At 36.0% G+C, this 25454-nt stretch overlaps 1 protein-coding gene across 8 annotated transcripts in view; it reads right to left on the bottom strand.

The window, feature by feature from the left end:
* Nucleotides 1-25454, bottom strand: part of TBCD (tubulin folding cofactor D) — a 572945-nt gene that overhangs the window by 232253 nt on the left and 315238 nt on the right. The gene's annotated exons all lie outside the window — the stretch shown is intronic.

Raw genomic sequence — 25454 nt, forward strand, 5'->3', positions numbered from 1 at the left:
TGATCTTAACCCTAGCCATTTTCTGTCTTTTCTTTCTTTCACTTCTTACTATCACCCATCTAGAACTACCCCAGTAGCTTGTACTCATTGTTACTTTATCACATAGTCTTCCTCCCCCTGGTAGAAAAATAAATAATTCTTTTCTAAAGAATCTTTTCTACAGAAACAGTCTTTGGGGATATTTCTATATCCATCATTTCCATGGTATGTGATACATTTTGGTGCCCCTTGCCACCTTTTTTGTCTCACTAGTTCCACATTTCTGGTTGCCTTCCCATAATAATCACATCAATCACATCAATTACAAAACCAGAGGAACTTGGAGATGTTTTTCCTACTTCCTTAAGAACCTTAAAACCTATTCTAAGTGGTGTAGTAGGGGAGGTTAAAATAGCAGTAAGAAAAGTGTCAGGAAATTCCTTGACCTGGCTCCTAGAGAGCCCAGGGAGAACCTCCCTCACCAAAATGGAAGTCAAATAATGTCGAGTAGTCAAACTGAAGGGGAAATACATTTACTAATGAACAAAGAATGAATACCATTTGTTGTTAGTAGCATTCCCTACCTAATGTACAGATTTGATCTAGATAGGTTTTTTGGCCTTCACAGAGTACACAACCAATAAACGGTATTCCTCAGCATTTAACTGGACCAATGGAAAGCTGATTACTAGGGAGTAACGGGAGGCTCAACTATTTAGACCAAGGTCTCCCACTGGAGGCCATCTCCAGGAATCCTAATCTATATCTTGCCACAGGGGAGAAATTGAGGCTGGTGACTCTGCCTAGTACTCCCTCACTTAAATACAATTCACTTGCAGGTCATGGCATCTCCTCCCTGATGTCATGGTCCTCTCCAGAAGGAAGGATAAACAACAACAACTCATAAGAGAACTAGAAACAAATTAACATGAAAAAAGCCTCTGGAAAAAGGTATGTTGATGGATTTCCCCAAGGTTTTACTCACTATAGTTACTTAGTAATTTCCCAAACCATAACTTCTTTCCTTAGTCATTATTATTGGTTTGTCACTCTCCTTAGAATGCAATCTCCTTAAATGGAAAGGACAGCCTCACTTTTATATTTGTATCCCCTTACTTAGCATAGTGTTTAAAACACAGTAACTAGAAACAACTTTTTTTTCATTTATTCATTCTAGGGGACATTACTTAAATTACACAGGATAGGATAGGATCTAGATAGGATTATCTAGATTGGGATATGATACTTCATAGAAATGTAGGATCATAGATTTAGACCTGCAGGAGACCTTGCAAGTCACTGAATACAGCTCCCTCATTTTAAAAGACAAAGAAATTGAGTTAAGTAAGTTAAACAACTGGATCAGTGTCATATAGGTAGGAAGTGTCTGACACAGGATTTGAATCTTCTTGATTTGAAGGTCTGACACTCTATCTAAAACTACCACGGTGTATATCTTGAACACATAGTTATTTGGTTAACAAAGTCTTTACTTCCACTATGAGCAGACCATCCAATCAGCTTTACCTAGATTTTTTGAGTTGTTAACTTTAGTTATTAATGCTAAAGTTATACTAGAAATGATTTTTCCTAAATTAATTTAATTGTATAGATAATGTGGTCATTTGGGTATTTTTCAAGACTAATTTTCCTAAAAATAAAACATTTACTTCAGATAGGGAAGAAAGAGGCTCAAATGTAGGTGATAAACCTATATTTTACTTAAAATTAGGGGATTAGAAGGAAGGAACCTGAAGCGTGTTCTGAGATCATATGTTACTAGGAAAGAGCAGAAATTCAATATGGATTACAATGCATAGGTAGAGGGGAATCAAGTGGGAAAAGGGATCCTACTACGCAAAACCTTTTTTCTAAATTGGAACAAGAACACTAATGGGAATTAATGATATTCACTCACTCTCTGGTAATCTTCTAAACTATCATTTACAAGGTTCCTGGCTCTCTGAGTGGAAGTGAGGTAATCTCAACCCCACCCACTTCTTAACAACAGAAAATGGAAGAATTCTATGTCTCACCTAAGAGCAAAAGGGAAAAAATTGCAAGGAATGTTAAAGGTGATAAATTCCAGATAACAACATCACCAACATTCATCTCTAAACTTAATAATTTACAAAGTAAGCTCAAATACATTATCTCATCTGCAACTCACAAAACCCTGATAGGTAAGACAGGAGAATGTCTCCATTATATACAGATAAGGAAACCTGGGTTTGCCCAAAGTCATAACTGTTAGCAAATGCCAAAGTTGAAACCAGAAACAGGGTAGGGTGAGGGTTTAATTTTTTTCCTCTCTCTTATTCAATGTTCTGTTTTTTATTATGAAATTAAGAAAAAGAAGACTGCATAGCAAACCTAATTATCAGTAGTTTGTTTTTTTAAGTCCATGTTACACAATGACAATAAAACTTCCCTTCTTGACAAGGTTGGCATCTAAATATCCTGTGGCTCTCTTCTGTGTTTTTTAAAAAACTGTTTGGGGGCAGCTAGGTGGCACAGTGAATAGAGCACCAGCCTTGCAGTCAGGAGGACCTGTGTTCAAATCCAGCCGGAGACACTTACTTTAACACTTACTAGCCATTTGACCTTAGGCAAGTCACTTAGCCCCAACTGCTCTGCCTTCCCCCCTCTAAAAAAAAAAAAAGAAATGTTTGGGGCAGCTAGGTGGTACAGTGAGTAGAGTACCGGCCATGGAGTCAGGAGGACCTGAGCTCAAATCCGACCTCAGACACTTAACACTATTTTTTACCCATGTGACCATGGGCAAGTCACTTAACCCCAATTGCCCTGCCCTCCCCCCACCAAAAAAACAAAAAAAAAAAAACAACCCTATTTCACTAACACTATTTTCTTTCTTTTCTGAAGGACTATCATACCCCATCACTTGCCTGATCCCATAATTATAACTGCAAAGAGTCCCTTGTAACAAAGAACTATAGTCACATAAAACAAATTCCTATATTTTCAGTTTGCTGTAAATTTATGTCGCGTGAGGCACCTCTCAAACAACAGATGAGAAATGTGCTTCCTCATCAAGCTTCTGATTTTAAGATAGGCCATATAGTATTAATCAAAGTACTTTATATACAAGCGTTCTTAGTTCTGCTCATTTTACTCTTCATAAGCTCATGCAAATCTTCCCAGGTTTCTGCGATATAATATTTTTTGTCATTTCTTCCAGTAATATTATTCCATTATACTAACATACTATAATTTGTTTTATTCTCCAATTAATTGGCATATATTTTGCTTATGATTCTTACCTTAACAAACAGTGTTTATATGGTTAGAGGGCACAGTAGATAAGAGCACCAGACCACGAGGAAAACCTGACTTTAAATCTGGCCTCAGACACTTACCAGCTGTGTGACCCTGGGCAGGTCACTTAACCCTGTTTGCCTCAATTTCCTCATCTATAAAATGAGCTAGAGAAGGAAATGGCTAACCAATCTATTAATTTTGCCAAGAAAATCCCAAATAGGAACACAAAGAATCAGATACAACTGAAATGACTCAATAATTGATATTTTTATATACATGGGTCCCATTCCTTTTATTTTTAATTCATAGTGGTATATGTCTACCACTGTTCAATGCTAGAACAAAGGATATGCATAAATTTATGACTTTTGGAGTACAGCTCTGAATTGCTTTCTAGAATAGTGAAACCAATTTATAATGCCACCAACAATGTATTAGTGTGCTTGTTGGTCAATCAGTCAACAAATATTTATTAAGCATCTACTATGTGCCAGGTCCTGTGTACTAAAGATACAGGAAAAGGCAAAAAATAGTCCCTGTTCAGAAAAAGTTCATATTCTAATGAAAGGGAAATATGATAACTATCTAGTGCATAATAAAGTTTAAAAAGGAAAGAATTAAAAGTAAAAAAAAATCTTTGCACAGTTTCTCTGATAAAGCCTTTATTAACAAAATATATAAGTAACTGATACATTTAAAAAGAAAGAAATCATTCCCTAATTGATAAATGGTCTAAGGATATGAACAGAAGAAACTTAGAAAATATATATGCAGCCATGAAAAACAATACACTCCAAATCACTAATTAGAGAAATGCAAATTAAAACAATTCTGAGGTTCCATGTCATACCTATTAGCATGACAAAGATGACAAAAAAAGAAAAATAAGTGTTAGAGTAGCTACCAGAAAATATGCATTTGATACACCTTTGTTGAGGAGACTGACAAACGTTCTGAAAAGCAATTTGAAATTATATACAAAAAGTTATCCAAAAAAAGAGTCCTTTACATATAAAAATATTTATAGCAGCTCTTTTTTTTATGTCAACCCCCCCCCCCGGAAACTAAACATCAATTAAAGAATTGCTGAGTAAGTTGTGGCATATAAATGTGATAGAGTACTACTGCGTAATAAGAAAGGAGTAAAAAGATTTCAAAATGACATGGAAAGACTTATATGAATAAGAACTAGAAGAATAATTATACTATACTATCAAAAGAATAAAAGTGAACAATTTTGAGGGTTTCATAAATTGATGAAGAAAAAAATTCACAGAACCTAGGGAAAGCAATTTATATAGAAACAATAAGACTATTTTCAAAAAAAAACTGACAGCTGTAAGAACGATGATCACCATTTGTGATTCTAGAGGACCAACAATGAAACATGCTATAAATGACAGAGAGGTGACACATTTAGGGTACAGAATGAGACATATACATATATTTCTTTGCATATAATCACTGAGTTAAATTGTTTTATTGACTATACACATCTGTCACAAAAATTTTGGGTCCCCTCCCACAATGAGCAGGAATTGGGAGGGAAAGAAAACAGATGTGTGTTCATTTTTTTTTAATTGTGGGAGGTAGTACAGATGTAAATGCTGCATAAACTTTCAGACAAGACCATAATATTATTAATATTGTCACAAGAAACTACACACAAGTGGGAGTAATCCGGAAAAGTTTGCAATGTAAAAAACACACATACATATAACTTTTAAAATATCTAGATACACACAAGACATATACATAGTAGATGAAAGCAATTTGAAAGGTGAAAGCATAATCAACTATGCTATATCTTTTTTTTTTCCTTTTTTTGTCTTTATTAATTTGTTCCTTTACTTTGAGTTTACAAGATTCAGTTCCCCAGATTATGAGTTTCAAATTTTCTCCCCCTGCATCCCCTTCCCCACCTCCCCTCACCCCCATGGCGGCATACAATCAAGTACGAGATCTGCAGATACTTCCACATTAGACATTGGTCAGGTTGTAAAGGAGGATTGTAACAGATGGAATGAACAATGAGAAAGAGGAAAACAAACCACATAAGAAAGAGAAAGAGAGCATGTAATTTGCTTCAATTTGCATTCAAACTCTGTTCTTTCTGGTTCTTTCTCTGAATGTAGACATCTCTCTCCATCATGAGCTTTTGGAGTTTGCTTATACCTCTGCATTTCTGAGAGGAGTCCAGTCTATCAAAGTTGGTCGTCACACATACATTGTGTCTGTAATTGTGTACAAATTTTTCCTGGTTCTGCTCTTCTCACTCAGCATCAGTTCATATAAGCCTCTACAGTTAGATGTGAAGTCCATCTGCTCTTCGTTTCTTATGGTACAATAGTATTCTATTATATTCATATACCATAACTTGTTTAGCCATTCCCCAATTGATGGACATCCCCTTAATTTCCATTTCTTTGCCACTACAAAAAGAGCTGCTATAAATATTTTTGTACATAGGGGCCTTCCTCCCACTTTTGTGATCTCTTTGGGATACAACCTTAGAAGTGTTACTGCTGGGTCAAAGGGTATGAAATTACTAATAGCCTTTTGGGCATAGTTCCAGATTGCTCTCCAGAATGGTTTGATCACTTCACAACTCCACTGGCAATGTATTAGTGTTCCATTTTTCCACATTCTCTCCAGCATTTATCAATTTCCTGTTTTGTCATGTTAGCCAATCTGACTGGTGAGATGTGGTACCTCAGAGTTGTTTTGATTTGCATTTCTCTAATCAATAGTGATTTAGAGCATTTTTAAAATATTCTTATAGATATCTTTCATTTCTTTGTCTGAGAACTGTCTGTTCATATCCTTAGACTATTTATTAATTTGGGAATGGCTTGAATTCTTATAGATTTGACCCAATTCTCTATATATTTTAGAAATGAGGTCTTTATCAGAGACATTGGTTGTAAAATTTTTTTTTACAAATTTCCCACTTCCCTCTTAATCTTGGTTATATTGGCTTTGTTTCTACAGAAGCTTTTCATTTTCATGTAATCAAAGTTATCCATTTTGCATTTTATAATGCTCTCTAATTCTTATTTGGTCATGAAATTTTTCCATCTTCATAAATCTGATAGGTAAATGATTCCTTGCTTTCCCAGATTGCTTATACTACCATCCTTTATACCTAGATCATGCACCTATTTACACTTGATTTTGGTATATGGTGTCTATGCCCAGTTTCTGCCATACTGTATTCTAGTTTTCCTAGCAGTTTTTGTTAAATGTTGAGTTCTTATCCCCAAAACTGGGGTGTTTGGGTTTATCAAACAGTAGATTACTATAGTCATTGAGTGCTGTGTCTCATGTACCTAATCTATTCCACTGATCCATTACTCTGTTTCTCAGCCAGTACCAAGTACCTTTCATGACTGCTCCTTAGTAGTACAGATTAAAATCTGGTATGGCTAGGTCACCTTCCTTGGCATTTCTTTTCATTAATTCCCTTGATATTCTGCACCTTTTGCTCTTCTAAATGAATTTTGTTACTATTTTTTCTAGGTCTATAAAGTAATTTTTTGGTAAATTGATTGGTATGGCAATAATATGTAATTTAACTTAAGTAAAAATGTCATTTTTATTATATTAGCTCAACCCAGTCATGAGAAACAGATGTTTTTCCAATTAGTTAGATCTGACTTTATTTGTGTGAAAAGTGTTTTGTAATTGTGTTCATATAGGTCCTGGGTTTGTTTTGGCAGGTAGATTCCCAAATATTTTATAATGTCTACTGTAACTTTAAATGGGATTTCTCTTTCTGTCTCTTGCTGTTGGATTTCATTAGAAATATATAGGAATGTCGAGGATTTATGGAGGCTTATTTTATATCCTGCAACTTTGCCAAATTTATTTTTTGTCTCAAGTAGTTTTTCACTTCCTTCTTTAGGCTATTCTAAGTATATCATCATATGGTCTGCAAAGAGTGATAACTTGGTCTCTTCTTTGTCTAATTTGATTCCTTTGATTTCTTTTTCTTTTCTAATTGCTACTGATAACATTTCTAGTACCAGAATGAATAAGAGGGCTGATAGTAGACATACTTGTTTCACCCCTGATCTTATTGGAAATGCTTCTAGCTTATCCCCATTACATATAATACTTGCTGATGGCTTTAAATACCTATTATTTTAAGGAAGTCTCCATTTATACCTATACTTTCTAGTGTTTTTAATAGGAATGGATGTCGTACTTTGTCAAAAGCCTTTTCTGCATCTATTGAGATGATCATGTGGTTTCTGCTAGTTTTATTGTTGATATGATCAACTATATTGTTGGTTTTCCTAATATTAAACCATCCTTGCATTCTTGCATAAATCCTACCTGATCAAAGTGTATTATTCTTGTGATGAGTTGCTGTAGTCTTTTTGCTAGTGTTTTATTTAAAATTTTTACATCTATATTCATGAGGGAAATTGGTCTATAATTTTCTTTCTCTGCTTTATCGCTTCCTGATTTAGGTATCAGTACTATGTTTGTGTGATAAAAAGAATTTGGTTGGACTCCTCCTCCTTCACTAATTTTCCCAAATAATTTGTAGAGTATTGGAATCAATTGCTCTTTTGATAGAATTCGCTAGTAAATGCATCTGGCCCTGGAGATTTTCTCCTAGGGAATTCATTGCTGGCTTGTTCAATTTCTTTTTCTGAGATGAGGTTATTTAAGTAATTTACTTTTTCTTCAGTTAATCTGGGCAGCTTATATTTTTGTAAATATTCATCCATTTCACTGAGATTGTCAAATTTATGTGCATATAATTTAGCAAAATAATTCCTTATTATGGTTTTAATTTCCTCTTCATTGGAGGTAGTTTCACCCTTTTCATTTCTGATACTCATAATTTGGTTTTCTTTTTTTTTTTTTATCATATTGGCTAAGGGTCTATCAGTTTTATTGTTTTTTTTTCCCACCAATAAAACAAGCTCTTAGTTTATTTATTAATTCAATCGTTTTCTTGATTTCAATTTGATTACTCTCCCCTTTGGTTTTCAGTATTTCTAATTTAGTATTTAATTGTGGATTTTCAATTTTCTAACTTTTTCAATTGCATGCCCAATTCACTGACCTCCCTTTTCTCTAATTTATTCATGTATAGCACACAGGGATATAAAACTTTCCCTAAGAACCGCCTTTGCTGCATCCCACAAATTTTGGTATGTTGTCTCATTATTGTCATTCTCTTGAATGAAGTTACTGATTGTTTCTATGATTTCTTGTGTGACTTACTCATTGTTTAGGATTAAATTATTTAGTTACCAATTAGTTTTTAGTCTGTCTTTTCTTTCCTTTTTTTTTTTTTGCCTTTTGGAGGGCAATTGGGGTTAAGTAACTTGCCCAAGGTTACACGGCTAGTTTTGTGGGTGTGGGTGTGGGTGTTAAAAGTGTCTGACGCCGGAACCAAACTCGGATCCTCTTGATTCCGGGACCGGCACTTTACACACTGCACCACCTAGCCGCCTCTTAATCTGTCTTTTCATGGCCCTTTATTTCATATAATTTTTATTGCATCATGATCTTAGATGGATGCATTTAATATTTCTCCCTTTCTGCACTGAATTGTGAGGTTTTTATGTCCTATTACATGGTCGGTTTTTGTGTATGTGCCATGTACAGCTGAGAAGAAGGTATATTCCTTTTTATCCACATTCAGTTTTCTCCAGAGATCATTCATACCTACCCTCTCTAAAATTCCATTCACCTCCTCAACTTCTTTCTTGTTTATTTTGAGGTTGGATTTCTCAAGTTCAGAGAGGGGGACATTAAGGTCCCCCACTAGTATAGTTTTGCTATCTATTTCTTCTTCTAATTCCTTTACCTTCTCCTCTAGGAATTCAGATGCTACACCACTTGGTGCATATATGTTAAGTAATGATATTGCTTCATTCTCAATTGTGCCTTTTAGCAGGATATAGTTTCCTTTCTTATCTCTTTTAATTAGATCAATTTTTGCTTTTGCTTTATCTGAGATAAGGACTGCAAACCCTGCTTTTTTTACTTTAGCTGAGGCATGATATATTTTACTCCAGCCTTTTACCTTTACCCTGTGGATTCCTGTTTCAGATGTGTTTCTACAGCATAATGTAGGATTATGGTTTTTAATCCATTCTGCTACCTGCCTCCGTTTTATGGGAGAGTTCATTCTATTCATGTTCACAGTTATGATTACTATCTGTCTCTTTCCCTCCATCCTATTCCCTCCCCTGTTTATGGTTATATTTTTCTCCCCTTCTCCCTTCCCCTCCTTAAGTTTTCCTTTTGACCACTGCCTCCCTCAGTATTCCCTTATCAATTCCCCTCCCTTTTCCTCCCCTTCCCCTTTACTTCTTCCCTCCCTTCTAACCATCCCCCCTTTTCGTAGCCCTTCCCGCCTCCTACTGCCTGTAGGATATTTTCATACTTAATGTAGTATGTTATTTCTTCTTCACATCAAGAGTGACAGGAAGAGATTTCATGCAAAACTCCTCTCCTTTCCCTCTTTCCCTCTCTTACGATATGTTTTGTGTCTCTTATCCATAGTCCTATGCTTCACTGGTTCTGCTATTCCCTCCTTGCACCAGAACTAGTGAGGGAAAAGCTCATAGAATACTTATCTCCCTCCTTTCTTTTCCTCTGCTATATTGTTTTTATGCCCCTTTGTGTGGCATGATTTACCCTTTTCCACTTCATTCTTTCCTGTTCTTCCACAGCAGCTCCTTTGTAGCCCTTAATTAAGTTTTTTTTATTGTAATTTTGTGTAATTTATACTCATACCCTTTACTTGTCTATAAACAGTTTGCTCTTATTAAATAACAGGGGTGTGTGCGTGTGTGTGTGTGTGTGTGCGTGTGCACGCGTGCGTGTGTTTTCCTTGTTTACCTTTCTATGTCTCTCTTGTGTCTGGTAATTGGAAGTTGAATTTTCCATTGAGCTCTGGCTTTTTCATGAGGAAGGTCTGGAAATCTGTTATATCACTGAATGACCATATGCTTGCCTGGAAGAATATGATCAGTTTTGCTCGGAAGGTGAACCTTGATTGTAACCCTAGCTCTTTTACCTTGCAAAAAACTGTATTCCACTGCCTCCGAATTTTCATTGTAGAGGCTCCCAAATCCTGTGCGATCCTCACTGTGGTTCTGTGACATTTGAATTTTTTCTTTGTGGCCGCTAGAAGTATTTTCTCCTTTACCTGGTAGTTCTGGAGTTTGGCCACAACATTTCAAGGAATTTTAAATTTGGGATTGGGGCAGCCAAGTGGCTCAGCGAGTAAGAGTACTGTCCCAGTGTCGGGATGACCTGGGGATCGAATCTGGGCTCAGATACTTAGCACCACACCCAGAAATAACTGGCCGTGTAACCTTGAGCAAGTTACTTAACCCCAATTGCTTAAAAAAAAATAAATAAATTTAGGATCTCTTTTAGGAGGTTTCCGATGGATTCTCTTCATTTCTATTTTACCCTCTGCTTCTGGTATCTCAGGGCAGTTTTTCTTAATGAACTCTTAGAGAATGTTGTCCAGGCTCATTTTTTCATCATGATTTTCCGGTAGGCCTATGAGTCTCAGATTATCTCTCTTGGATCTGTTTTCCAGGTCAGTTATTTTTCCATTGAGACGTTTTACCTCTTTTACTAATTTTTCATTCTTGATGTTTTGACTAATTCTTAGTACCTCAAAGAGTTATTCACTTCAATTTGGCTGATTCTAGTTTTTAGCGAATTATTTTACTTGGTTAGTTTCTGGAGCTCCTTTTCCATATCACACATTTTTCTTTTTAAGGAGTTGTTTTCTTCATTGTAATGTTTTTCTAATTTTGCAATTTTGATTTTAAAAGAATTATTCATTTTATCTTCTATCTCTCTCATTTGGTTTTCAAAATTCCTTTTGAGCTCATCTAAGAATGCTTTCTGTGCTTGAGACCAGTTCCCTGTTGAGGCTTCAGCTGTGGGTGTGAAGTCAACACTGTCTCCCTCTAAATTTGGTTCCTCCCTATCAAGATAGAAGGACTCTAGGGTCTTTGTCTTTGCAGTCTGTTTTCTACCCATTTTGAGTCAGGGTCCTAGCCATGCCTTTCCTCTAGGGTTCCCAAGCTTTTACTGTTTAAGGTTTGCCCTGGGGCAATGATTACTATGTTTTCAAGGTCAGAGCGGGGGATTGGAGCAGCCGGGGTTCACTCTGCCATCCTGGTCCTTGGAGGTCCAGATAGGGGTTTTTTAAATTTCTGGGCTGTGAATTGGTAGTCCCAGAAGTAGTTGTTCCTCCTGCCAGGGGCCCTGCATTTGATTCTTACCCTGCTCAGTCCAGTCCTAGCCCTGCAGTGATAGGCCTGACAGTGGCCTTTGTGGTTGGTGAGTCAACTTGCCACCATATTGGTCAGCCTCCTCCAGGCCTCTGCGCTGTGACATCTGGACCTCTGTCTGCGTGCTGCAGCATCCGGGCCTCTAACTATGCTATATCTTGAAAGAAACCAAGAAAACTGAGGCAGAGATGAGTAAAGAGAGAATTCCAGGCATGGAGGACAGCCAATAGATGGGAGATGGAGAGCTGTGTTCCAGGAATTATAAGTAGACCAATGCAGGTGACCCATCTAGAGTCCATGAGGGATCCATAAAAGTTAAGATTGAGACAAATTACCAAGAGCTTCAAGTTTTAAAATGGACAGGTTTATATTTTAACCTGATGGTTATAGGGAGCTGCTGGAGCTCCTTGAAAAGAGAACTGACATGCTAAGTAAAGACAACTTGAAGAAGAAAGATCAGTTTAAAGGCTAGTCCAGGATAGAGGCAAATGAGTAAATAAATTAGAGTTGGCTGAATCAGTGGGGAAAAGAGGAAACATAGAAGAGATGGGAATATCTGCATGAACCCATAAAAGCTGATAAAATCACCAAATGAAATAGTATAAAGCAACAAGAAGGGAGCCCAGGACAGACCACTAAGGACTTCCACAGTGTGAAGGTATGATATGGATGAAGAACAAGTAAAAGAGACTGAAGAGTGAAACAGGACAACCAAGAGAGAGAGGGTCACAAAAAATTTCCAGTTTCCTTTGTTGTTATCATTGCCAAAAAGATGTGCAAAAGGTAGAATCTCAAAGTTCTTTTAATTTGCATTTCTTTTATTAGTAGTAACTTGTAACATTTTTTTAATATAGTTGTTGAGAGCTTAGATTTTTTCCTCTGAAAACTTCCTTTTCATGTCTTTTGAAGAAAGACTCTTGTTCTTATACATGATATAAATTTCCCATGTATCTTAGGATATCAGACCTTAATCAGAGAAATCTGCTTAAAGTTTTTCAAAGTTCCCTTCTAAACTTTTCATTTAAATGTAATTACCTGCTGGATATTCTGAATATTTGCCTTTTTTTTTTTTTGTAGAGGGGAAGGTAGGGCAATTGGGGTTAAGTGACTTGCCCACGGACACACGGCTAGTTTTTATGTTAAGTGTCTGAGGCCAGATTTGAACTCAGTTCCTCTTGACTCCAGGGCCAGTGCTCTTTTCACTGGACCACCTAGCCACCCCTACTCTTTTCTTTTAATGAGCCTTTTCAAAAGGAATATCTTTTTTTTCTCAGACTTCAAGTACTGATTTTCATTTTGGAAAATATGGTCACCAAACATGTTATCTAATGGCATTTATTGAGTAGGAAGTGACATAGTCAATCTAGGAAAAGAAAATCTGAGAGATTTTAAGAAAAATCCCTTAGCTATGTGGAGAATAGACAACAACAGTTAGAGAGCCCTAAGTTAGGGAGATCAATTACTGCCATTACAACAGTCTAGTTTAGAGGTGACAAGGACCTAAACTGAAATGGTGGCTGTGTAAGTACGAAGAATGTTTTCTTTTTTTTTTCTCCATTCTTAAATAACTTTTATTATGGTTGTAAAGAAATTTTGGTTCTGCATTATCACAGTTCTTATGTTTACTTACAGTGACTTAGATAAGGTTACGAGAGCAAATAACATTAAGAGGTATTATAAGAAGCTTGACTACCACTTTAAAACTCCAGAAATCTAAGTATTCACAACAGCATTTGCTGCAATTTAGCTATTTGTCCAAACATGCTTTTTTTTTTTAAACATATGTCTGAATATGGCAGAAAAAGCCACTCCCAGAAATGATAAAAAGAAGAAGCCTAAAAAAGGTAAAATTCCCATAGCAGTTTGGTTTACTGGAAGAACAAACTGTGGTTCTTACTGTAGGAACTATGCCCACTGGTTTCTGTGTAAACGGTGGTTAAAAGCCCTTGAGATTTATTTTGGGGATACAATGGGAGCTGAGCATTCCATTTATTCAATCCAATCGATATTTAAGCACCATGCTATAAATGCAATCATATCAGAGACTTCCTCTATAACTTTAGCAGTGGGTTTTCCTGATCCATGGCCTGCCTTGGTATCAACATGAATGAGTAGAGGGTTAGTTTGCTTTTTGCTTCGGCCCACAATATACTGTAGGGTTGCAATGAATTTCAGGGAATGAAGGGGTACCACCCAGTCATCATGATCTGCAGTGAGAAGTAACATGGATGGATACTGGACTCCATTCCCTTCAGGTAACCTGATGTTATGTAATGGTGAATACTTGCTAAGCCATTCAAAATGTTCTTTTGTGTCAGAGCAACCATAGTCAGTGGTCCAGGCATGGCATGAAGAATGTTTTCAATGTATAAAATATAAGATTTAGTAATAGATTGGCTATGTGAGGTGAGGAGATATGAGAAGTCAAGGAAAATGCCAGGGTAATGAATCCGATAGAACTACAAAAAAAAAAAATTATTGACACTAACAGAAATAGGGAAGTTTGAAAAAGAAGTTTGAGGGGGAAAGATAGTAAGTATTGTTTTGAATGAGTTGATTTTGAAATATCTCCAAGGACACTTAGTTTAAGATATCCAATATGAAGCTGGTAATGTAGGAGTAAAACTCAAGGGAAAGACTGGGACTGAATAAATAAATCTGTGATAATTAAGCCCATGAGAATGAACAAGAACACTTTAGAAGAATGTGGAAAGAAAATAAGAGGGCCTAATACAAAGCTTTAGGGAACACCTATAGTACAGTGCAGCAAAAGAGACAGAACCAAGAGGAGAGAGAGGCTATCAGTGTAAAGTGCAGCAGAGAAATCAAAAAGAATGAGGAGAGAAAAAACTATACTGAACTTGTCCCCCTAAGCAAATTTGTCCTCAGCTTGACTTACATCCCCTCCACTCCTCAGTATCTAGGCCATCATGATTTTACTTTCCCCCCTTTCAATCTTGACACTATAGTTAACTAGTTCAACATTTACAGTCTTCTACTTTTGAATTCCTTTTCCCTTTCTTCAACTGCCATTCATGCTTTAACAAACCCAACTATGAATTATTCCTATCATAAAACATCTAATTCCAATTCATATGCTACTAAGCAGAGCTTGAGGACATCACACAATCAAGCTGAGTATGACAAATTTACCTTATTAAAATCAAGTACTCACTGCAGAAAAGCAATCCTTTCACTCTTAATTATTTAATCAATTCTCTGCCTCACTTATCACAGTGGCTATTTCAGGCTTTCTCTTCTTTCTACGTTTCCTGCATCCTGACCACATTTTACTGAAAACTAGAATCCATTCACTTTGCCCTCCATCCTTCTCCTATTCTCTGCATATTGAAAACCTTTGACATCAGAACTCATTCTCTCCTTCTTTACTCTAGGCTGCTAAAGATGTGGAACTTTTTGCCACAGCCAACTGCTGAAATTATTCCTTTCCATATCTTCTAGCAGACCGCCCCAACAATCTCTCTTTCTTACCTATTTCTAATCTTTGATCTCCTGGTTCTTCCTAGTCTAAATCTTATGACTTCCCTGTTAGCTTACAACCATGCCAACATCCCTGCTATTAAAAAAAAAAAAAGTCCTCATTTGATCCTACCATCCCCTCAAGCTATCACTGTATACCTCTCTCCTCTTTCATTGAAAAATTCTTAGGAAAAAACTTTACATTTCATAACTCCACATTTCTACTATCACTCACAGCTCAATGTAATCAGTCTTACAACACACTCAACTGAAAATATTCTTTCCAAAGTCATCAGTGATTTCTTAACTGTGAAATCCCATGGCATTTTCTCATGGCTACTCCTTCTATGTTTCTGCTCTAGATAAGATGATTATACATGTCCTGCCCCAAAACTGCAGGAGTATCCCAACCAAATCCACCAAGTCAGATGATTTCAGTATCAGTCCTGTTCCCTCTCCTGAGCTCTAGTCCCACATTACAAACTCCCTATTGGATAGATCAAACTGAATGTCCCATAGGCTCTTAAATTTATTATGATAAAAACACAATTTTCTCTATTTTCCCTAAAACCCATTCCTTTTATGAACTTCTCTTTCAGAAAAGGCTAATGCCATCATTCTAGTCATCATTCCAGCAAACCAGATTTGAAACCTTGGGGTGATCATAAACTATTAACTCCTTTACACATCTTGCATTATTTTGAGCTGAATCCAAAAGAATTAAATCCATCTGAAAGAGGTTCACACACCACACAAGATTGGTGAAGTCTACTTCTCTTGCTTGTGGACCCTTTTCTACACCCTGGGTCTCCTACCTAAATAGTCTTCTAATTGGTTCCCTGCATCAATGTCTCTTACTAATTCAATTCAATGGAACATTCATAGAGCTGTCAAAGTGACATAACTAAAGCACAAGTCTAATTATGTCACTTCTCTACTCAATAAATAAACCCCAGGGGCTTCCTTTTATACAACTAACCTAAACTAGGTCATTATCACCTCTTGTCTAGAGTATCTTTATTCTAATATCTTTGCTCCAAACACCATTCTCAAAATGTGATATACAAACATATTTATCATCTACACTCATTTGCATTTTATATATATATGTATATATATATATATATATATATATATATATATATACACCTTTCAAATTCCAAACTACATAATGAGTTCACTACTTAGTCACATCAATAACTATGTTTTTTTTTCCTCAACAAATAGTTTCTGTATTTTTTTCAAGATTCTGTTTTTTATAACATTTTTCATTCCTACTTTGCTGGTTTCATCCATAGAACTTAAGGATATGGGATTCTATCTATTCTTCCAAATCCATTATATGGTCAGCTATGCCCAGTTTTTTTCTATAATAAATTCTAAGCTAGAATGGTCCCTTCACCCCTAAGGTTCTTATCACTTCTAATTCAGCAACCAATTCCTTCTTGTTGATCAGTCTGAGATCTAGAATAGAAACTCAACTTTATCAACTGTACCTCCACTGACTCCACAGGAGTGCACCTGGGATAAAATAAAAACTCCTCAACCTCACAGTCAAGGATCTCTACAATCTGACTCACACCGACCTTCTTCCCAACTTTGATTCACATTATTATTTAATGAATAATTAGTTAACTGATAGTGTTGATTCATCTTTCTTCATTCCTTTCTGATCTGTGTCAGTCTTCTACCCTGAAACCTCCAACACTTCTGACTCTTGATATCACAAATGAATTAGAGTAACGTTGTTTTACAACATAAAGCCATTTGCAAAATATTGCAGAGAAAAATGGTGAAATTTTATAAGTATATAAGGTGACATTTGGAGAAAAAAATGGGCTTTAAATGATTCTTAATTTTATATTGTTTTCTAAGAACAGATATTGTTGCTATTGAATGTCAATAATCTCTAAGTGTCAACTGATGATATATATTCAGGTTGATTTTATTTTGAAGGAAGATTACTTTTTTACCATAGGATGTTGACAATTGCCATAAAGCTGCATATCTCCAGCTAAGAAACATAGAGTAATAAATCTGCCTAACTAGAAATCTATTTACAATTACTAAAAATTGAACCTAAAAGACAAAATTTTCCTCTGAAATATATCAGACTGAAATACTTAAGCATTTTCTTTAATAGATCATTTTTAACACACTTGACCATTTGAACAAGCAAATACAATATCAGCTTAGGCTTCAAACCTCAGTTTCATCTTTGTTCCACAAATTCTGCATATGATGAAAAATAATAGAAACACATACATCAGTTGTAAGAGAAATATAAGAAAATTTTTGGTAGTGTCTGTAAGAAAGAAAATGGATAATGAGGTGGGAGTAAGTGAAAAACTAGCTGGAAGAAAGAGAATTAAAATTGGAAAATAATTGCACAGGAAAATAACTACAAAGGTGCTATTTCAAAATAACAAAAAGTTCATCCTCTGAATCAAAATTCATCTACTTTTTATATTTATTTATTTATTTATTTTGGTCTTTTTCTGGAGGGAGAAAGGCAGGGCAATTGGGGTTAAGTAACTTGCCCAAGGTGACACAGCTAGTAAGTTTTTAATTGTCTGAGGCTGGATTTGAACTCAGGTCCTCCTGACTCGTGGGGTCGGGGTTCTATTCACTTTGCGACCTAGCTGCCCCTACTTTTGTATTTATATCAAACACTTCCTTAAATCAATCAACTAGAATTTAATTACTAAGTTACCTGAGGCACAGAATTAAGCCCAAAGGATACAAATAAAGACAAAAAGTAACTACTCTCGAGAAGCTCACCATGTAAAAGGACAGAAAACATATAAACAAGGTAAAACCAAGATATGTAAAAGTTAAATTAGAGGTAGTCTCAAGGGGAAGATTAAGAAGGAACTAGTTTTTAAAGGTGATGACCAGAAAAAACTCATAAATTTGCAAATATAATGTTTCATCATCAAATAGTTTCATCAAATCATAAACAAAAGTGATTTCTTTCGATTTTAAACCAGTGCAATAAAACCATACATTCCTCAAAAATACCTTAAAAACATATTAAGATGTTTGTTTTCTTATATATTTTTTAGTTTCAAGAATTGAAAGAAGATATTTGTGAATATATTGTGAAAGAATATTTATGAGAAATTACCTTTCTTCAAATCTGACATTAAAATATGACATTGTTAAAGACAGGTAATTAATTGCATTACTTTCATCCTAAGTGTCTGGCTCTCATTCATACTCAAAAATATTAAGATAAAAAATCTGACACAATTTCTTTGCAAAACAGTTCTAGGACTGTATTAAGGAAAGAAATACCACCACTTCGGGGGGAAAATAAATTTGTTAAAAGAGAGAGCATTATGAAATGCAAAATGTAAAATTTTGATCACATTAAATTGAAAAGGTTTTGAAAAAATAAAGCCAATGTAACTAAGATTAGGAGGGAAGTCAATAATTGGGAAAGAAATTTTGCTACCAGTGTCTTTGATAAAGACCTCATTTCTAAAATATGTAGAGAACTGAGTCAAATCTATAAGAATACAAGTCATTCCCCAATTGATAAATGGTCAAAGGCATTTTTCAGAGGAAAACAGGCAGTTTTAATTTCAGAAGAAATTAAAGATATCTATAATCATATGAAAAAATTATCTAAATCACTATTGATTAGAGAAATACAAATCAAAACAACTCTGAGGTACCACATCTCAGTCAGATTGGCTAAGATGACAAAACGGGAAAATGAAAAATGCTGGAGAGGATGTGGAAAAACTGGAACACTAATGCATTGTTAGTGGAGTTGTGAACTGATCCAACCATTCTGGAGAGCAATCTGAAACTATGCAGAAAGGGCTTTTAAAATGTGCATACCCCTAATAACTGGCAGTGTAACCTTGAGCAAGTTACTTAATCCCGATTGCTTAAAAAATAAAATAAAATGTGCATACCCTTTGATACAACAAGATCACTTCTAGGCCTGCATCCCAAAGAGAACATACAAGTGGGATGAGGACCCATATGTACAAAAATATTTATAGCAGCTCTTTCTGTGGTAGCAAAGAATTGAAAATCAGGGGATGCCCATCAATTGGAGAATGGCTAAACAAGTTGTGGTATATGAATGTAATGGAATACTATTGTGCTATAAGAAGTGAGGAGCAGACAGATTTCATAATAACACGAAGAGACTTATATAAACTGATGCTAAGAGAGGACAGCAGAACCAGGAGAACTTTGTACACAATTACAGACACATTGTATATGTAACAACTAACTCTGATAGACTGGGTTCCTCTCAGCAATACAAGACTAGAAGATCTTCAACTACAAGACTCATGATGGAAAGGGGATATGCACATCCAGAGAAAGAACTACAGAGTCTGAATGCAGACTGAAGCAAACTACTTGCTCTTTCTCTTTTATGTTTTGTTTTGTTTTGTCCCTTCTTTCTCACTGTTCACTCTGTTGGTTATAACCCTTCTTTACAACTTGACTAATGTTTAATGTAAAGGTATTTGTAGAACCTATATTTGACTGCATGCCACCCTGGGGAGAAAGGGGGCAGAGGGATGGGGAGAAAACTTGGAACTCAAGGGACTGTGGAACAGAATGTTGTAAACTAAAAGTAAACTTAAAAAATTTTTTTAAAAAGAAGAAAATACTTTGTTAAGAAAAGCAAATATAGTTCAATGTTGTAAAAGACACTCAGGAAATTAGAAGTCCTGGGAGTTATCTCCTATTCTATTAGCGAGAAAGAATGAAAACATTTGCTTGAGGTCACTATTTTATCTCCAGGTAAATGTACGTAACTGAAAGAACTCAACCCAAAATAAGGAAATCCATCTGACAGATAGCATTGAAAACAGACATAGAAACTGTTTTTAAAACTCACTAAGGAGGTGTAATCAAGATGGCAGAATAAAGTCAGGGACTCACCTAAGCTCTCCCCCAAACCTCTTCAAATATCTTAAAGGAATATCTGTAAACAAATTCTAGGGTAGCAGAACCCACAAAAACACAAGAGTGAAACAACTTTCCAACATAAGACAACTTGGAAGGTGGGCAGGAAAGATCTGTTGTACCATGGTAAAAGAGAAGTGCAGTCCCATGCATGCCTCACCAGTACAGCTCCAGGGAGCAGGCCTTGGGATCACTGAGAATCCTCCTCACTGTTCCACAGCAGAAAAAGGTGCCTGTGGTTGCTCACAGAAAAGTGCCAGAAGACTAGTGAAGACCTCTCCTTAGATCATATTATGTTGAAAGAACTGAAAACTTACAGGTCCCTAGAAATATCTATGAAAACAGCTGCACAAAGACACTGAAGCTTGGGATCCTACACCCTCCATCCTGAAAGCAGAGCCCTAATTTAACAAAAAGTTAAAAGTCAAGTAAAAGGCTAGGAAAATGAGCAAACCACAGAAAAAAAAAATTCTGCTTATAGGAAGTTATTATGGTGATAAGGAAGATCAAAACACGCACTTAGAAAAAGATAGCAAAGTCAAAGCCCCTACATCCAAAGTCTCCAAGAAAAACAGGAATTGGTCTCAGGCCGTGGAAGGGCTTAAAAAGGATTTTGAAAATCAAGTAAAATACATAGATGAAAACTTGGGAAGAGAAATGAGAAGGATGCAAGAAAATCATGAGAAGAGTCAACAGCTTGGTAAAGGAGACACAAAAATATACTGGATAAAATAACACCTTAAAAAACAGACTAAGCTAAAAGTAAAAGAGGTACAAAAAGCCAATGAGAAGAATACTTTAAACGCAGAACTGGGGGGATGGAGGTAAGATGGCAGAGTAAAAGCAGGAACTTACTTGAGTATGTCCCCAATTACCTCAAATACCTGTAAAAAATGATGCTGAACAAATTTTTGAGCTACAGAACCCATAAAATGACAGGATCAAACATGTCCCAGGCTAAGGACAGCCTAGCAAACTGATGGTAAGGGTCTCTTGCACCATGCTGGGAGATGAGATGGTTTCCAGACTTCTCAACCCATAAAAGCCAAAAAGAAAGTAAAAGGTCAGTGAGGAAATTGTTGGAACTAGGTGAGAGAAGTGCACGATGTGGTTCCTGCTGTGGGGGTGGTGGAGGCGGTGGCGCCTGCTTCCAGAACCCGAGGACCACAGATAGTGGGGGTATCAAGTGACTGACCAGAGGGCAATTGCAAGAAGCTTTCTCCTGGCACTGAGGCAGGATTCTCTTGCTTTGCCCTGCTTGGATCTGGGTCGTAGTCTTGGGTGGTGGTCCTGGGGTAAGGATGAGAGCTGGCATGGTAGAGCTTGTTGAGACTGTGGAGAGCCAGTCTTCCTCACAGTTCTGAGGCAGGTGCTTCTGACAAGAGCTGCACAAAATCCCAGAAATTTGGGACACAGCACTCTCCACTCTGGAAGCAGAGTTCTACCATGGCAAAGAGCTCAAAAGTCAAGTATTTGGTAGGCAAGATGATCGAAAGGAGGAAGACAAATCAGACTATAGAGTCTTCTGGGGGGGGGGGGGAACAAAGAGGATCAAAACATAGAACCTGAAGAAGACAACAAAGCCAAAACTCCTACATCAAAAACCTCCAAGAAAAATATGAATTGGTCAGAGGCCATGGAGGAGTTCAAAAGGGATTTTGAAAATCAAGTAAGAGAAGTAGAGGAAAAATTAGGAAGAGAAATGAGAGTGCTGCAAGATAATCACGAAAAACGAGTCAACAGTTTACGAAAGGAGACCCATAAAAAAACTGAAGAAAATAAAACCTTAAAAAACAGATGAACTCAAATGGCAAAAGAAGTCCAAAAAGCCAACACTTAAAAAGAAAATTGGTCAGTTGAAAAGGAACTTCAAAAGCTAACTGAAGAAAATAATTCCTTCAAAAACTGATTGGAACAAATAGAAGCTAACGACTATGAAAAAATCAAGATATTATAAAACAGATCCAAAGGAATGAAAAAATAGAAAGTAATGTGAAATATCTCATTGGAAATACCACTGACCTGGAAAATAGATCCAGGAGAGATCATTTAAAAATTATTGGACTACCTTATTAGACTCAAAGTTTTAAAAACAAATGTTAAAAAACTGTTGTTAAATGCAACTGGGAAATAAGATATACAGTCAATGGGATATAGTAATCCATCTTGTCCTACAAGAAAGTAAGGGGGAAGGAGGGAAGGGAAGAGATAAGAGTAAATATATGAGAGGGCAGAGTGGAAGAAGGAGTAATTAGTATGCTTGCCATGTTGAGGTGGGGGGCAGGGGAGAGACGGGGAGAAAATTTGGAACTCAAAATCTTGTGGAAATGAATGTTAAAAACTAAATATATTCTGAAAGAAAAATTTTTTAAAATTAAAAAAAATTTTTTTTAAAAGAACTGTTCAAATGGAAAAAGCACAAAAATTCACTGAAGAAAAAAAAAAACTCCTTAAAAAGTAGAATTGGCCAAATGGAAAAAGGAATTGGTTTACTGGTTTTGGGATTCAGTTTTCTGCTGTCTACATAAATGCTTTCCTTCTGTCCTCTATATGGAGAATTTGTTATATTTTGCATCTGAGCACCATGTGATATTTATAGTCATTGTCTTTATCATACTCATGGGTACTTTAAATACTGCATTGGCACTACAACTATTTTTATAAAAATATTTTTAATAGCTCTTTTCTGGGGGCAAACAATTCAAACTTTAGGTATACACATCAATTGGGGAATGGCCGGACAAGTTGTGGTTTGTGATTATGATGGAATACTATAAGAAATGCTGAACAGAATGCTCTAAAAAAAACAGGGAAGACTTGCATGGGCTGATGCAAAATTAAATGTACTATGCACAAAGTAACAGCAATACTAAGATGATCAATTGTGAATGACAAATATTTTCAGCAATACAATGATACAAGACAACTGTGAAGGACTTATGATGAAAAATGCTATCTACCTACAGACAAAGAACTGATGACATTTGAATACAGACACAAGCACACTTTTTTTTCCTTTCCTTATTTTTCTTAAGGGGTTTATTTTTGTCTATGTTTTCTTTCACAACATGACTTATAGAAATATTTTGCATGACTACTCATGTATAACCTATATCGAATTAGTTGCCTTTTCAATAAGGGTAGATGGGAAGGGAGGAAAGAACAGTATCTGGAACTCAAAGTTTTAAAAATGAATGTTAAAAAAAATTTTTTTAATATGAAACTGGGAAAAATAAAATACTGAATAAAAAGAAAAAAGTTCATTGACTATACCATACCAATAGAATAAAAATGATACTACACATGAAAATGTGGAAAGTCCTCAAAGAAACAGGAGTATAAAATCATCTTATTTGTCTCTTAAGGAACCTGGATGCAGGTGAAGAAGCAATAGTTAGAGCCAAACATGGAATAACTGACTAATTTAAGATTAGAAAAGGAGTATGACATGGCTGCATATTTTTGCCTTATTTGTTTAACTTATATGCAAAGTCCATCATGGGAAATGCCAGGCTGGTTGAATCAAAAGCTGGAACGAAGGTTGCTAGAAGAAATATAAACAATCTCAGATAAGCAGATGTAACAGCAGGTACCCAAACATACCCAGGATGACTGCTAGCACTGGTCCTTTGATCTACTTTTCTAAAAGAAAGCAACTCAAAAAGGGCTAACAATCTTACTTTAATCAAACATATATCATTTACCTAGGTCAGGGGGAAAAAATCAGTACTCTGAATGTCAGAGAATAAAAACACAAGTAACAAGCAGACAAAAAATCCAGACAGAGAAAATAACACTATTCAACAGACCAACAAACAGGTTTCTAGCAGTCTGACCATTACATAAATACAGTGGTAGTACCAGAGAGAGAAGTACCAAAAGGAGGAATTAAGATGCTTCTTGATGAAGGTAAAAGGTGGGAGTGTAAAAGCTAGCTTGAAGCTTAGCATAAAAAAAAAAAAAAAAACAACTAAAACCCCGTAAACTGGTCCCATTACATCCTGGAAAACAGAGGAAGAAATGAAAGCAATCCTAGATTTTATATCTTTTGGCTCAAAGCTGCTCACTGCAGACAGGAACTCTAACCGTGAAATAAAACACTTGCTCCTTGGAAGGAAAGCTATGACAAATCTGGACAGTACACTAAAATGCAGAAATATCACCTTGCTGACAATGGTCTACATAGTCAAAGCTATGGTTTTTCCAGTAGCAATATCTGACAGTAAAAGTTGGACTATAAGGAAAGCTGAGAACCACAGAATCGACACTTTTGAATTGTGGTGCTGAAGAAGCTTGAGTGTTCCTTGGACAGCAAAATCAAATTAGTCGATACTTAAAGAAATTAATTCAGGCTGTTTACTGAAAGGTCAAATACTAAAGCTGCAGCTTAAATACTTTGATCACATAATGAGAAGATAGGATTCACTGGAAAAGATCCTGATGTTGGGAAGGATTGAAATTTTGCAAATAAAAGGGGGGATGGCAAAGGATGAGATAGATAATGCTATGGAAACAACAAACATGAACTTGGACAGACTTTGAGAGATGTAGAAGATAGAAGGACATGGTGTGTTATGTTCCATGGGATCTTGGTTGAATAACTGAACAACAAAAATAAAAACCTAAATAAATCTGTAGATTTATTTCTATAACAAACAAAAACTTTTTTAAAAGGTAGACAAAATAATAACAGACTTCATTGGGAGGAATAAAAGGACTATAGTTATGAACAAATAAGAAAAAATTTAAGAATGAAGATGCCAATTCCATACTTCAACTCACATTACAAAGTAATACGGATAAAAAAAAACATTTGATTTTCTTGTGTTTTACATTTCTATTCTGTTAGTTATTGTTTTCTTGATTCTGTTTGTAGAGAACTTTCAGAAGCCTTTTGGCTTCGCTAATGAAATGTTCCCCTCCCCTATATTATTACCTTAAAGGTTACAGGGCAGAAAAGCAGGAGGATGTGTTATGGAGGACATTTTCGGGTCCCTTGAGGTATATTCCCCTGTCCTATACAGTTACCTGCAAAGGTTATAGGGCAGATAAGCAAGAGGGCACTTAATATGGATATGGTCCTAGAATAATATCCTAATAAGTAACTAACCTTAAGCATGGGTAAATAGTGAACAGGATTAAGGGAGGCTCCTTCTACATTATCTGCATTCCTTTGATGGAGGATCTTTCTACATTGTCTATATTCTTTTGGGGTGTCTACATTCTCTTGCGAGGGCATAAAAACTCTGTGAGCTCCTCGCATCTTTGGCTCTGTATGAAATAGTCCAGTAATAAACAGACTATTGATTACACCCCCATCTCGTCATTCTCACCATTCGCTAGCCCACCAACTGGGCTGGCCGCAGTAAGTGGCGCCCACAATGTGGGGCATCAGGAATGCTGATTGACTCTGTAGAGATGGACCCCTAGGATTGGCCGGCAGGAAGCAGGCCCATACGAAATCCAAGGGACAACAGATTTCTTTCAAGG

Source organism: Petaurus breviceps, unplaced genomic scaffold (genome assembly GCF_028583685.1).
Source record: "Petaurus breviceps papuanus isolate PSGF00001 unplaced genomic scaffold, PetGlider_PUasm1.0 90925, whole genome shotgun sequence".
Classification (NCBI taxonomy): Eukaryota; Metazoa; Chordata; class Mammalia; order Diprotodontia; family Petauridae; genus Petaurus; species Petaurus breviceps.